The sequence below is a fragment of the Varroa jacobsoni genome, unplaced genomic scaffold, assembly GCF_002532875.2.
Source record: "Varroa jacobsoni isolate VJ856 unplaced genomic scaffold, vjacob_1.0 contig03828, whole genome shotgun sequence".
Taxonomy (NCBI): domain Eukaryota; kingdom Metazoa; phylum Arthropoda; class Arachnida; order Mesostigmata; family Varroidae; genus Varroa; species Varroa jacobsoni.
The window spans coordinates 1-11,983 of NW_019215099.1; the positions used below are offsets into that span (position 1 = coordinate 1).

An 11,983-nucleotide genomic window follows, 5' to 3' on the forward strand; every position below is an offset into this window, starting at 1 on the left:
GCCCCTCCCACCATCCAACCACCGACCCTGGCTACACCTGGATGATTGGTAAATGACCCCCTTCTTCCAATACTACTACTACTTTTGCCCGCCATTACTATTAGAAGTCGTAGCCATTGCTTCACAGCCCTCTCTTCTCTCTAAATGTGCATGTATACGTACATACCTCTCCTTCCTTTTTTCTCCTCTTCTAAAGGCGTTGCCTTTGCAAACCTAATCCTCTGCCACCCAGTTTAGCTTGCAGCAACAACAACAGTAACTGCTGTAATCGCGGAAGTGGCGGCGACGTAGTTAAAGCGTTGGCGATCCGAGCCAGGGAATCCGTGAAAGGCCGATCGACAAGTTGCGTAGCTTCTTTTTCTTTTTCTCTTTTAATTCCTGTTCATTGCTCCCTGACGGATTGAACGCGAAATAAAGCCATTCTTAACTTATAGCTCCAGCGTAAACGGGAAAAAAATATTGCCAGAGAGAGAGCGGGGGAACGAGGTAAGAGAAGTTTAAGCTGCACACTAACTTGACAGCATTTGTAGCTGCAGTGGCGGCTGCAACGGTGGCGGCGGCGGCGGTGGCGCTAGCCACGCGCGCGTCGTGACTTGTAAAAAAACAAAACGATGATGAAGACACCACGAAGACGCAAACAAGTCATTGTTGTAATAATAATAATAGTATCCTCGCGATGGCGCATTTGCTATGTGTTTGCCTAATAAAGTTAACAACATGCGAATCAAATTCTGGAACAAACATGTTTATTTCATGCTAAAGGTCGACCGCCTGATGCGGTGCTAACGTTAATCTTAAAACACACACATATATATACATTATTGTATGTATTATATATATTATAGTTTATAGTCGGAAAAAAGCAACAATGGTCTTCATCGTAGATATAAGTCGGTAGTTTTTCAGTCTTTGTATGGCTGGTTATACTTGTAGCGTTGAGCATAGCGTTTAGCCGACGACAGTAATTATGATGCTAGTTATGACAAAATAACAAATTAATAAGGATGACCATGACGACAGTGGTGACCTGTTTGGCCAGTGCTACTTGGCCAACTCGTCACGGGAAGCTGTGCCTTACCTAGGTAGAAATCGATCATAGGTCGCAAAATCGCTATTGTTAACGTTGCAGCAGTTCTCATTTCCCATCGTTATTGTTATCTTGCACTATCGAAATGCTTCGCTAATTCGACCCTGATTCCAGTATACAGCGGAGCTATGGGTTTAATAATGGGGAAATTGAAAGGGGGATCAGATAGAACTAAAACAGCCGTAACGGCAACGACGGTAGTACCTAGAATACGAAATCGGACCTGTCAGTCGCCAAACGAGATCACATAATACACAAACGCGCAGCGTCTATAGCAGGAAGCTGACCACCCATTCTCGCGGTGGACACAGCCTCATGAATGTATAACACCTCTAGTACGTCAACTTGTGCATGTCTTCTACGTATGGGCCCAAGCACTCGAAGAACTTCAAATATACATCACATTTGTTCACTTGACTGTTTGTTAATACGGTATCGCAATAACAAAAATATCCAATAGATATTTTCCAGCGATCCGGTAGGTAGTCTCGATTTGCCCCCCTTGTTTATAATACATATACCTATTTGAACAGAAACAGAACATCCCCCCGTAGCCCGACTAAAGTAACAAACGCTATATGTGCCGTGTCATACAGCTGCATGTTTCAGGGGGCCGGGGGGAGAATATTACCAACCTCCTTCGCTTGACACGTTCCCATCTCTGTTATACGCGTGTAAATAGCGGTTTCGAAATAACCCGGTGTGAATGATGTATGAATATATTTGTGAGACTCAACCTCGTAATAAAAACTGTATTAAAGTCGGCAAAACAGCTGTCGTTGTTTCCGATAGACAGATTGGACGAAATGTAAACGATCAGAAATGCAAAACTGAAATTCCGAACTACTACTGAAACTAGTAAGCAACATTAAACTGTATTTAAATGAAGATAGACGAGATTAGAAAAAGATAAAGAAAGAAGAAATCTATTTTGGATTAGGTTCGCACTGACTGAGATCGTTTTGGTCGACCGAAGCTGTTGAACGTTATGCCGCAGCCTAACATGATACGACAAAAACTAAGGCAAAGACAAAGAGTTGTCATCTTGTTATCACTGCTGTTGTGGAATTGCTTCTATTCAAAGTAATCGAGTTTCTGCACTAGAAAGATGCGCCCCTTAACGAGGGCCCCCCTGCGCATAATTGAGATGGTGGATGGGCGGGTGGGTGTCGGCGGCGGCGGTGGTGATTGCGCGGAATTATGGCAAAGACAGGTAAAAAAATTTCATCTCTTCCACTATAGCAGCGGCTGCCATTGCTGTTATTGTGCATTTTGTTCATGGCGGTAACGACGTCGTTGATGTGGATGGCTAGGGCACGGGGCTGAGCACGGCTAACAACAAAATGGACCGACACGTAGAGTTCCATCAAATCAGCCCATCATCAGCATCACCATCTGTACTGCGCATAAAATGGCTCCAATGAGCCTGTTTCAGGAAAAACGGCAGACATTTTAGGCTAGAACATATGTAATTTTGGTTGGTTTTTTCTAGCAGAAGAGCAGTGCTTCGCTCAAATTTTGGTAACAAATAAATATACGATGTGTTCGTGCTCACTCGCTGCGACTCTGTTCCCTGTGTCAGCCAAATTTTTATTCCACTTCACTAGAAACTGGATTCGGCAAAAGGCGAAAAAGAGCAGATATTTAAAAATGAACTTTTCTCTTGAGCTTGAACTCGATAATTTCGTCCGCCGCAGCACAACGAGGTTACAAGGGGGTGTCAGAGGAGAGGCAAAGAATCTCGAACTAAACAACCGGAAAGGAAGTGTTAAGGCAAACTAAACGTACTTCTATTATTCTATATTACATGCAAATAATGAATGTGGAAAATAATTAGGAGGCGACGAATCAGCGGCGCTCTATGAGGGGTCACAGAGCGAAATAATCTTCACTTCGAGGAAATATTTAGAAGGGCTTGAATGAAGCTTAAGATCAATCTGGAACTCGTGAGAATGAGCGTGGACAATATTAAATGCAGGCAGTCGAATATGTATTCGCTATACGTGTTTCTGAAATGTGATGAGTGAAGTCTCTCTGATTGCGCAGTAAACGATCCCCGCGTCCACAGACATGTCGACGCATTACGTCGAACAAAAAGCCCACTCAATCACCCGTTGAAGTTACCCACAGGAACTTGTTGAAAGCCTTCCACGCGACACGCATCTGCGCAGCTTATGTGAAGTAAAAACAACATCACAATATATGCGCATATATTTTAATAAGCCTTTAATTGTGGTGGTGACAATCACTGACAATGTTACAGGATTATACTAGCTAGCATCTAGGGATGTGTTTAATTTAGCGTTCGTAAAGGCTACAAATGTAAAGAAAAACTAGCGGAAACGTCACCATGGAATTCTTATTAATTTTATTATTTTTAAATTAATAATAACAATTAATGATAGGCACAGGTACTATTTAACACACGCCGTTGGAACATATGTGCCTCCCGTTACTTCTTAATCTAATTAAATTTAATTCTTAAATAAAAGAATAAACCTAATAGTAATTAAATATTACGCTCCTTTCTAGTCCAACTATTGTTCAAAACGATTTCCAATGCGGCACCATTCTATAAGCTACTGTGTATATCCAATGTGTGTGTTGGAACAGAAGAAATTGAAATCTTCCCTATCAATATATTCCAGTTTGTATGTAATGATCTTTAAGAGCCGTCGCTCACAGATACTATTTCGTGAGTAGCTTGGCGCGGAGCGATGATCTTTGAACGCTTGCTATTGTTAATGTACAGTTGTCGTCATGGCGTCAGAAAGGACAATAGCAGTCTCATCATCATTTTAACACTCTTCAAGCGAGCACGTGAGCGGCATTTTTGCAATTTTGTCGTCCGTGTCGACCATACAGGCTGCGAAGATATTACTGCTCTCCTATATTATTGTTGTACGATCGCGTTCTAGTCGCTACGGGCTGTAGAAGCCGCTTTGTTGGCCAGCAAATATGTCGGAGTGCCTACATTGGTTCGGAACGGGATAACAGATGCGGTAGAGGAAAACTTCTGCCAAGTCAGTTATATGTAACACCTGCAATACAACACGCAGGGCAAAGTTCAATCAGTCTAATAGTAGATCTATTTAAAAGCAGAATACCGATGTTAGTAAACTTTAGAGTATTTCGATTAAAAGCTTCTATCATAGACGGAGCGTTTAGCAAAGGGTTTATGTAACGATAGTACAACACAAGGGAGTCCTTATTCCTCTTTTGCATATCCGTGATATTGGTATTGGTTTTGTTTCCTATAGTAACTATAATCGAAGTCGTTGCTTCACAGACCCTCTCAATGGGTAACCGGTTTCGCTACCTCGTACTGTGTACCATAGTTGCACGTACAAACGAACCAGAACGATTTTGAACGTCACATAGCTTCACGCAAACGTTCCTAGTGATCTGTAAAGCAGTCATTTGGCTATGATAATATGTGGAACCCATACAGCTGCACGAACTTTCATCCATGTTTACAACAGTTAACATGCGTTACGTTTGTCCGTATAATAGTCGAGGAGCTTCAATATTCAATGGCTGTGTTATCATTCTACTTAATTTTAGGGTTCTTTGTCGAAGATCATTCAGTCCGCGGCTCGAGTCGACGCTCTCGCTGTTACTATCAAGAAATCTGTCACAACAAGCGTTTTTATCGCCGTTTTACACTGCCGCGTAAATACTTTCAAACAGGTTATGTTACATCTGTTCAAATAAATATCGCCTTGGTTAATATCAGCGGCTGGAGCAGATAAACTATTCCAAACGGACGCAGACGGTACTTTCTAGTCAATGTTCTGTTGGTACTTTGTCAAGCTACATCGATAGTTTGTATCGTCACGTCCAGGGCGTGCCCAGCGGATATTGCATGCACACGGTCATCGAAAAAACGAAACCCCAACAACAACAACAACAACAGCTACGGCAATTGCAGTAGCGACGACAACACACGAAATACAGAAACATACCATTGTGACTATCGTCTGCTGCAGGAGCACCACTATATTTCAATCACAGCCAGTTCAATTACAACCGTATCGATCCGAACCTTAAAGGGCAATATTTTCCATTTATCACTACCTCCTCTTTTCATATCGTCCATCTAGCAGTCACACCGAGTTATTCGATGCTAATGATGAGTCGTACCCTGCCTGAGATGGGATGACAGAGCCATCAGTAAAGCACGCTAAAGTTAGTTAGCAGGCTGATCCTAGGCGGTGGCTTGTCTGGCAGAAAGTCCTCGATGACCTATCCAACAGACTCGGCTTTGCCTGGGACTGCACATTAGTTCAGCTGGTAGACGCCTATACTGAACTGTTACCGGACACAAAGATAATGATGACTGTCGTCAGCATTATCAGTAATATCGTCATGAACAGCGGCAACATGAGCTTGACTTGTTTTCACTGCTTCTTTCGGAAGTTCATAACGTCCGAAATGTCTGCAAGCGCGTCTGCTACCGCTCCTACCGCTTGTTGTTCAAGATGACCGGCTGCGGGAAACGTTGCAAAACCATTTCGGAAAGGTCAGGTTGGTCTGCTCAGTTGATGCCATGACTACCGCTGCCGCCAGATCAAAATTAAAAGAATCGACCTAGCTCCTCCGGTTGCGATCGCTAGTGGCGTAGGTAGTTGCACGATAAACAAGGCTCGTCCGCTATTAATCCACGCGGACTGGCGCTGACCTTCGTTTTTTACCTATGATTTTTCCTAAGCCCAAAAATTCTTGATGAGTCGAAGTTTTGTCGGTGACGATTGTCTGCAAAATACAAGCGCACGCGCATGTGTGATTCGCGAATGGGGAACGAATCATACCGATGAAGGTACCTTTAGAGCCACTACCACGGACTGGCGTATTACTGTTAACATTGTAATAAACACATTACCGCTCATTGACGGCTGTATCTATATCATACGTTATATATTGATTCGTCGTATAAATTTACAGCCACTTGGTAAACGCTCTGGGGTATGATAAGTACATCGTACAAATAGCCGAAACGGTCAGTTTAGTTAATGGATCTCTTTCTTTGGTTCTTTTTAAAAGTAAACGATTCTTACTGTTATTTGAAATCTTTGATCAATGTCTGAAATCCGATTCAAAAGCCCATGTGCTTCTATGAGTGGCAAAATCTATATCATGCTCATGGAGATAAAGCACGGAAAGCTGTCGATTATCGTTCCTATTTGACTCATGATTACATACATGCTATTATTTTCATTTGTTCAACCATACGTACATATTTATTGTATATTCTCAAAAGCAAACTGTCTCAATTAACGCATAGGTGTTCAATACGATATTAGGATTAAAAAGATAGCTTTGGAAAAACATTAATAAATTTTTATTATTCAGTTATATACACGTGTATATATACACAGCGGCAAACCGAACTGGTCATTATTAGCATTAGGAAAAAAGCTTTTTATATAGCATATATATATACAAGGAAGAGTTGCACTTTAATCCCATAGGCCACCGTAAACTAAAAAGGCCAGGACGCACTAAAGCTCTGCGCAGAAAGCGCTGGTTAGAGGTTTACCCGTGCTGAGCAGACTATATGATATGCCACCTTGACAACTTTCTAGACGAAGGTAGTGTCCACATACGGATCCGTAAGGATCTGTATATGATAGGATTCCAGATAATTCGTTACCAAGGGGGGACTTCAAACGCGTTGCAGGTGCACTTACATGTATCCTCCTGAGCATTGCACTGTCAGAAGTGCAGGCCGATGTGTTTATTCTCAACTCCTGCTTTCAGTCAGCTGAAACATACCTTGGAGAGAACAAGGTCTCCCGCAAGAGGTTCCCTCTTCATTTGCTCTAAATGATTCAGGGAACGTCGGACAGTTCGTATCAACTCACAAAATTAGTTAGCTTTTACGGGCACCAGCAGATATTCATTACGTTGCTCTGTTTCTGAATTCAGTGTACGTATCTCATTCATGCTGCACTATTGCCATGCCGATTTAACCCATTTTCTTCGGTTTTCATTTCAGCTCGTTTATCGTGCGCTAGAAGACCCTTAGATCCTGACTATACAAGCCTCTCATGCTTACGCCTATAGAGTAGCCTCAAAATAGACATACGGACACAAAAGTTTTGGACATTTCACTAATTTTTCACAGTATCAGATGAGAAAATGCCCACACGGAACTAGCACGAGTCCCGGTATTGAAATAAAGAAGAGTAAACAAAACTGAACATTCTCTGACATTATTTGATAGAATGCTCCGTTTACAGGACTGGCAGAGCTTGCTAAGACTCGGCTCGTCCATCGGCTGTCACAGAGCATAAATATTTTAGTCCTCGTTACTACTTCAATAAACTTTGACCTCACTTTGGCCTTGTTGTACCGATTTCGCTTCTTGGTGAAGCTGCAATATTCTCACGCACGCGTACATACCTAGCTTATACATGACTGGTAGATCTGTTGCAGTGGGAATCCTTTGACAGACGAAGTAACAACAAGAACGACAGCGACAGCAAAAATGAGAATCGAAATAATAATTATTATAACAGAGCGATAATTGTTATATCAATATATTAATATATATATCAATATATTAATAAATTCAGGACCGGTGAAAACGTCGATACGGTAGAAGCAAAAATAACGGCCCAACTATCGGTGACACCATGAGAAAGTATATCGAAGGGCCTATCAGCGATGTCATAGCACTCGCTTGTCGAGAAAGCCAAAATTTCGTGATTCATTCTATTTTGTTATTCGAGACTGATAAATTTAAAAAAAAAATGGCTGATCTGAAAATACGGTAAGGTACATGCGTTCACGTAGCGGCGCAGACACCCAAATAGAGATATATCGACGTGCATATTTAATATGTCCATAATGATACTTTAGATGCGCCATGTTGTCGTTATTGGCTTGCAGATACACTTCATTCCCTCACATCAATTGAGTAACAGTTACTCTCTCTTTCGAAAAGACATACCGTATATATATATATATATATATCTTGAGTTTCAATACTTTTTTTTATGATAGTGATAGTAAATAGATGATTGTTTAGCTTTTACCGGTAGTAATTCTAGCCACAACTATTGATGTACCACTAATGCGTAACGGTGATGTAGTAGGTCCTGTTTGGTAATAAGTTTTTACGTTGGTTTTTCATCTCTGCGATCCTTATCCTCGAAGTCATGCGAGCAGGGCTTCAATCACTCAACGGCAAAAACCAATCAAGCTGATGAATTTAGAATAGGTTTTCAGATCATCCCTATAGAAAGCCCCATTTAAAACTACTAGAAACTGGAGCGTAAATCCGGCATTGATTTCATTCTCCAGCATTTTCGTAATCATTGCTGGACTAATTTAGGGTACATATATACAATGAAATATAACCAGTAAGTATTCAAAATGTCGCTTCGCATCAATTTCCTTAGTCTTTATCAAGAGTAACTCACAGTTGAGCTTCTATGTATGCGGGGCATATTCTATCGGTTCTCGGACAGCAAAATCTGACTTCTGCCTCCTGTCTTCGATGGCCAGCCATTCACGATAATACTATCAAAAACTTTGTAGGATTCTATCTATAATGTAACCGTAGACTTAATGGACATAGAAGTATGATTCAAGCAAATGATTGCTTCTTGCGCAATAGAAATGTAACGACGAAGTAAGTTCCATCTCACTTCATAAACTTCGTGCACAAAAAGGTCAACCCTATGTTCTGCTGAATTTTTCGTGCGATAGGTAGCCACTTCTAAATACACTGTACAGTGTATCTTTAGCTTGAGCTGCTGACCATGTTGCCTGCTATTTACGGTAGCGGATCACTGGCAAAATCGAATTTATCTTTAGATCATCTTGAAAGTAGATGATAGGAAGCTAACGCTTATAGTTGGAAACGTCTGAGGTCTGTAATTAATACTTATTTAGAAATAAACAAATATTATAGCCTAAATACGTTTAAATGATCGATCGTATGCCGTTTATTATTCGTTGAATTGATAGCAAAGGTAGTAATACTATGCAGGTGCCAGCGTTAACCTGCAACCACGTACAACTGCTGGTGCTGTTAATTGTGCCGCCGCGCTGACTGGCTCGTTAAAGAATCGCGGCCTACTGTTCATTTTCACCCTATCATTACATCTGGACATCGTTGTATACCTATTTCCTTATTATCCCTCCCTCCTTTCCTCCGTCTCTCCCTACTCGTTTTTGGGAATCGTTCATCTACCATTACGCGCTGCCTAAAACCCACGTCCGCCCATGCAGAGGTTACTGGTTATCATTCAGCCTGCTTTACGTTCGCTTGCTCAACTCTAACAGCATCTATGAACAGGGCACCTGCATACGACAGCATGTACCACAGCTAGGCTTGAGCTCAGCTAGCGGGCCAGTTAGGCCAGCCAACCAGGCCAGCAGTGTTTGCTAATAAGGAGGATTTTATCAGACAGAAATATACTCATATCTGCCATAGCACCTAGCCTTGTGCGTTCCTCTCTGTCGTATATATGTCCCGAACGCTGACAAACATGACTGGGAAGGAAGGGCATTAAGCGATATTTGAGGGCCTGTTGTAAGCCGACGGGCCGCTGACTTCAGCCGAGCACCATGCTGGCCAAATGGGATATTCATATTCTTACAAGTAGTACTTGAACGTTTGACTTGATAAACATATACATACGTACCGACACACTCATGATTGGATTGTACCGTTCGGTGTCGTTCTTCGGTTTAAAATACCTAACTACCCAACATCTCACAGCAAACAATAGCCAATTAAAACGTAATGGTGTACATGCTGACGCAGGCGCTGAGACAGGCGCCGGTACACATTCCGGTACACAACAGACACAAACATATATATATATATATATATATATATATATATATATAGAAGGAGTAATTTATTTCCCAGAATCGAGAAATGAAGCTTGAGAAATGAGACCTTTCCGGCGTTTTCGTCGATATAATAATCTGATAACCTTCTAATGATAGTGACATTGAAACAGTACAGGTCCGTTTATTCTAAGTTTATCCGTAGTTTATAGTACAGTCCGATTATTCATCTAAGTAGCGGCGGCTCTTAACTCTCTGACTATAATAATAAAAAAAAAAAACCAGGACAGTTCCTTGAGCATTACGACTCACTTGCGTCAGCAGTAGAATTTCTCTATTTGTACAAGTCACTGCATTTCAGTCAAACTCGAACGCGCACGTAAAATATTCATAGGCGAAATCGCTTATTTTTCTAATTTTTGCTAAATGTCGTATTTGACAATTTATCGTACTACAGTCTATAAGGCTAGCGTTTTTCTATCAGTCGCCTGTTAGCTACCTAAATACCTCGCGTTCTTTTTTTTTATTGAAGACTCAAATCAACTATGATAAATTTTAAGTAAAAATTTCCTCAGCACATGTTAGAAAGCGGCTCGAAGAACAGCTTGCACAGCTGTGCACACAGGGGGTGCGGAAACACATTGAACGATCGAACAAAGACGAGCGGCTACCCTCAAACTGACGTTCAGTTTCCCCGATAGAGAAAAAAATATTGCTAAATAACAACTAGTTTTTCTAGTTTGCTGTACATCCTCCGCTGCATGCCCTGCCTGTGGTAATAATGTAATCGATGGTAAGTATGGCGATGGCAAAGCAAAACACCTGACAGCAGTTGAATAAGCATAGGAAGGAGCGGTAAATCGTATTTCTCGTCTCTTTTCTCTAATGCACCGAGATTATTTGAAGCAATTTTTTCACACCCAGACACTTTTCCTAACTATTATATATATATATATATATATATATATAGAAAATGATGGCTGGTATATGAGAAGAAGGCTCTATCTTACCCTGATTCGTGACCGGGAATTGAGCACTTTTCGACTGAGTAATTCTAGTGTTTTTGTAGATCAGGGGATTTCAGTTATATTGAAGCACAGCTCAAAGTGGCGTTTAGGCTGTACTTCAAATATGTCTTCGACCTTGCATCGCAAGGCCGCAAGATGATTTTTTTAGAATACTAGAACCTCTCGTCAGATGCGCAATACCGAACATGTACGAACGAGCGTGACGTCTCGCGTCGACAAGGGTGTTTCTATCATCATGTCAGATACGTATTAGAACCACGACGCCTCTTTAATGGATCGATTTACAGTAATAGAGAAAAGCACATGCCGGAGAGCTGAACGCATACCTGTAGAATATTTGACCCATTTCTATATTCTGAACCAGTTGTAGTGGCATTCAGCGAAGGGATTTCATTCCTGCTACAACTTTCTCAGACAGGACTCTATACAGCGATCTGCCCAACATGACAAAAGAGGGTTACACATCGTCAGATGGCAGAAAATATGCTGGGTAAAATGAAGGCACAGTCCATCGCCACGTGTGCACACGTTTCCGTCCCGATTTGACTTAACACTGTCAACAAGGGGGGCGAAGCGGGAATAAAAGTGCCAAAAAATCAATGCTATTCTATCGGTTTGATTTAGAATACAACGATTGGAGTCGCAACATATATACTCGATGAGTCTATAGTTTTCGTTTGAAGCGCACATAATCACTCTACACCAGTCGTTTCCTGTTCTTCCATAGAGGCCAATTGGCTTCGCTGATTTACGGCTCCTTTTTGTGTCACCACAAGTGCTTGTCGCCGAATTTCAAACGTTTGATGGCTATATACATGATGTATGTATATATATATGACGGACGGCAGCAGATCAGCGATTATTAACTATTGTCTAATGCCCTCAAACGAGATGAATCATTCTTTGGCCATTATATGGCTTCCGAAGCATCCAAGAGAAAATTCTGAACGGAACTCAATTGAAAGAAGCAAAAAAAAGGCACTTTTAATAATCCTGCTATTCTTAAGCACACATTAGTCTGTTTTCAAAATGAAATTACCTATGGCCTCGCTCATATAAA

At 41.3% G+C, this 11,983-nt stretch overlaps 1 long non-coding RNA gene across 1 annotated transcript; it reads right to left on the reverse strand.

The window, feature by feature from the left end:
* Positions 1–3,432: 3,432 nt before the first annotated feature.
* LOC111272910 (uncharacterized) lies at positions 3,433–5,779 on the reverse strand. Its single transcript, XR_002687779.2, has 2 exons — positions 5,053–5,779; positions 3,433–4,128 (listed from the first exon to the last, which is right to left on the reverse strand). It is a non-coding gene; the product is annotated as an uncharacterized LOC111272910 (long non-coding RNA).
* Positions 5,780–11,983: the final 6,204 nt, after the last annotated feature.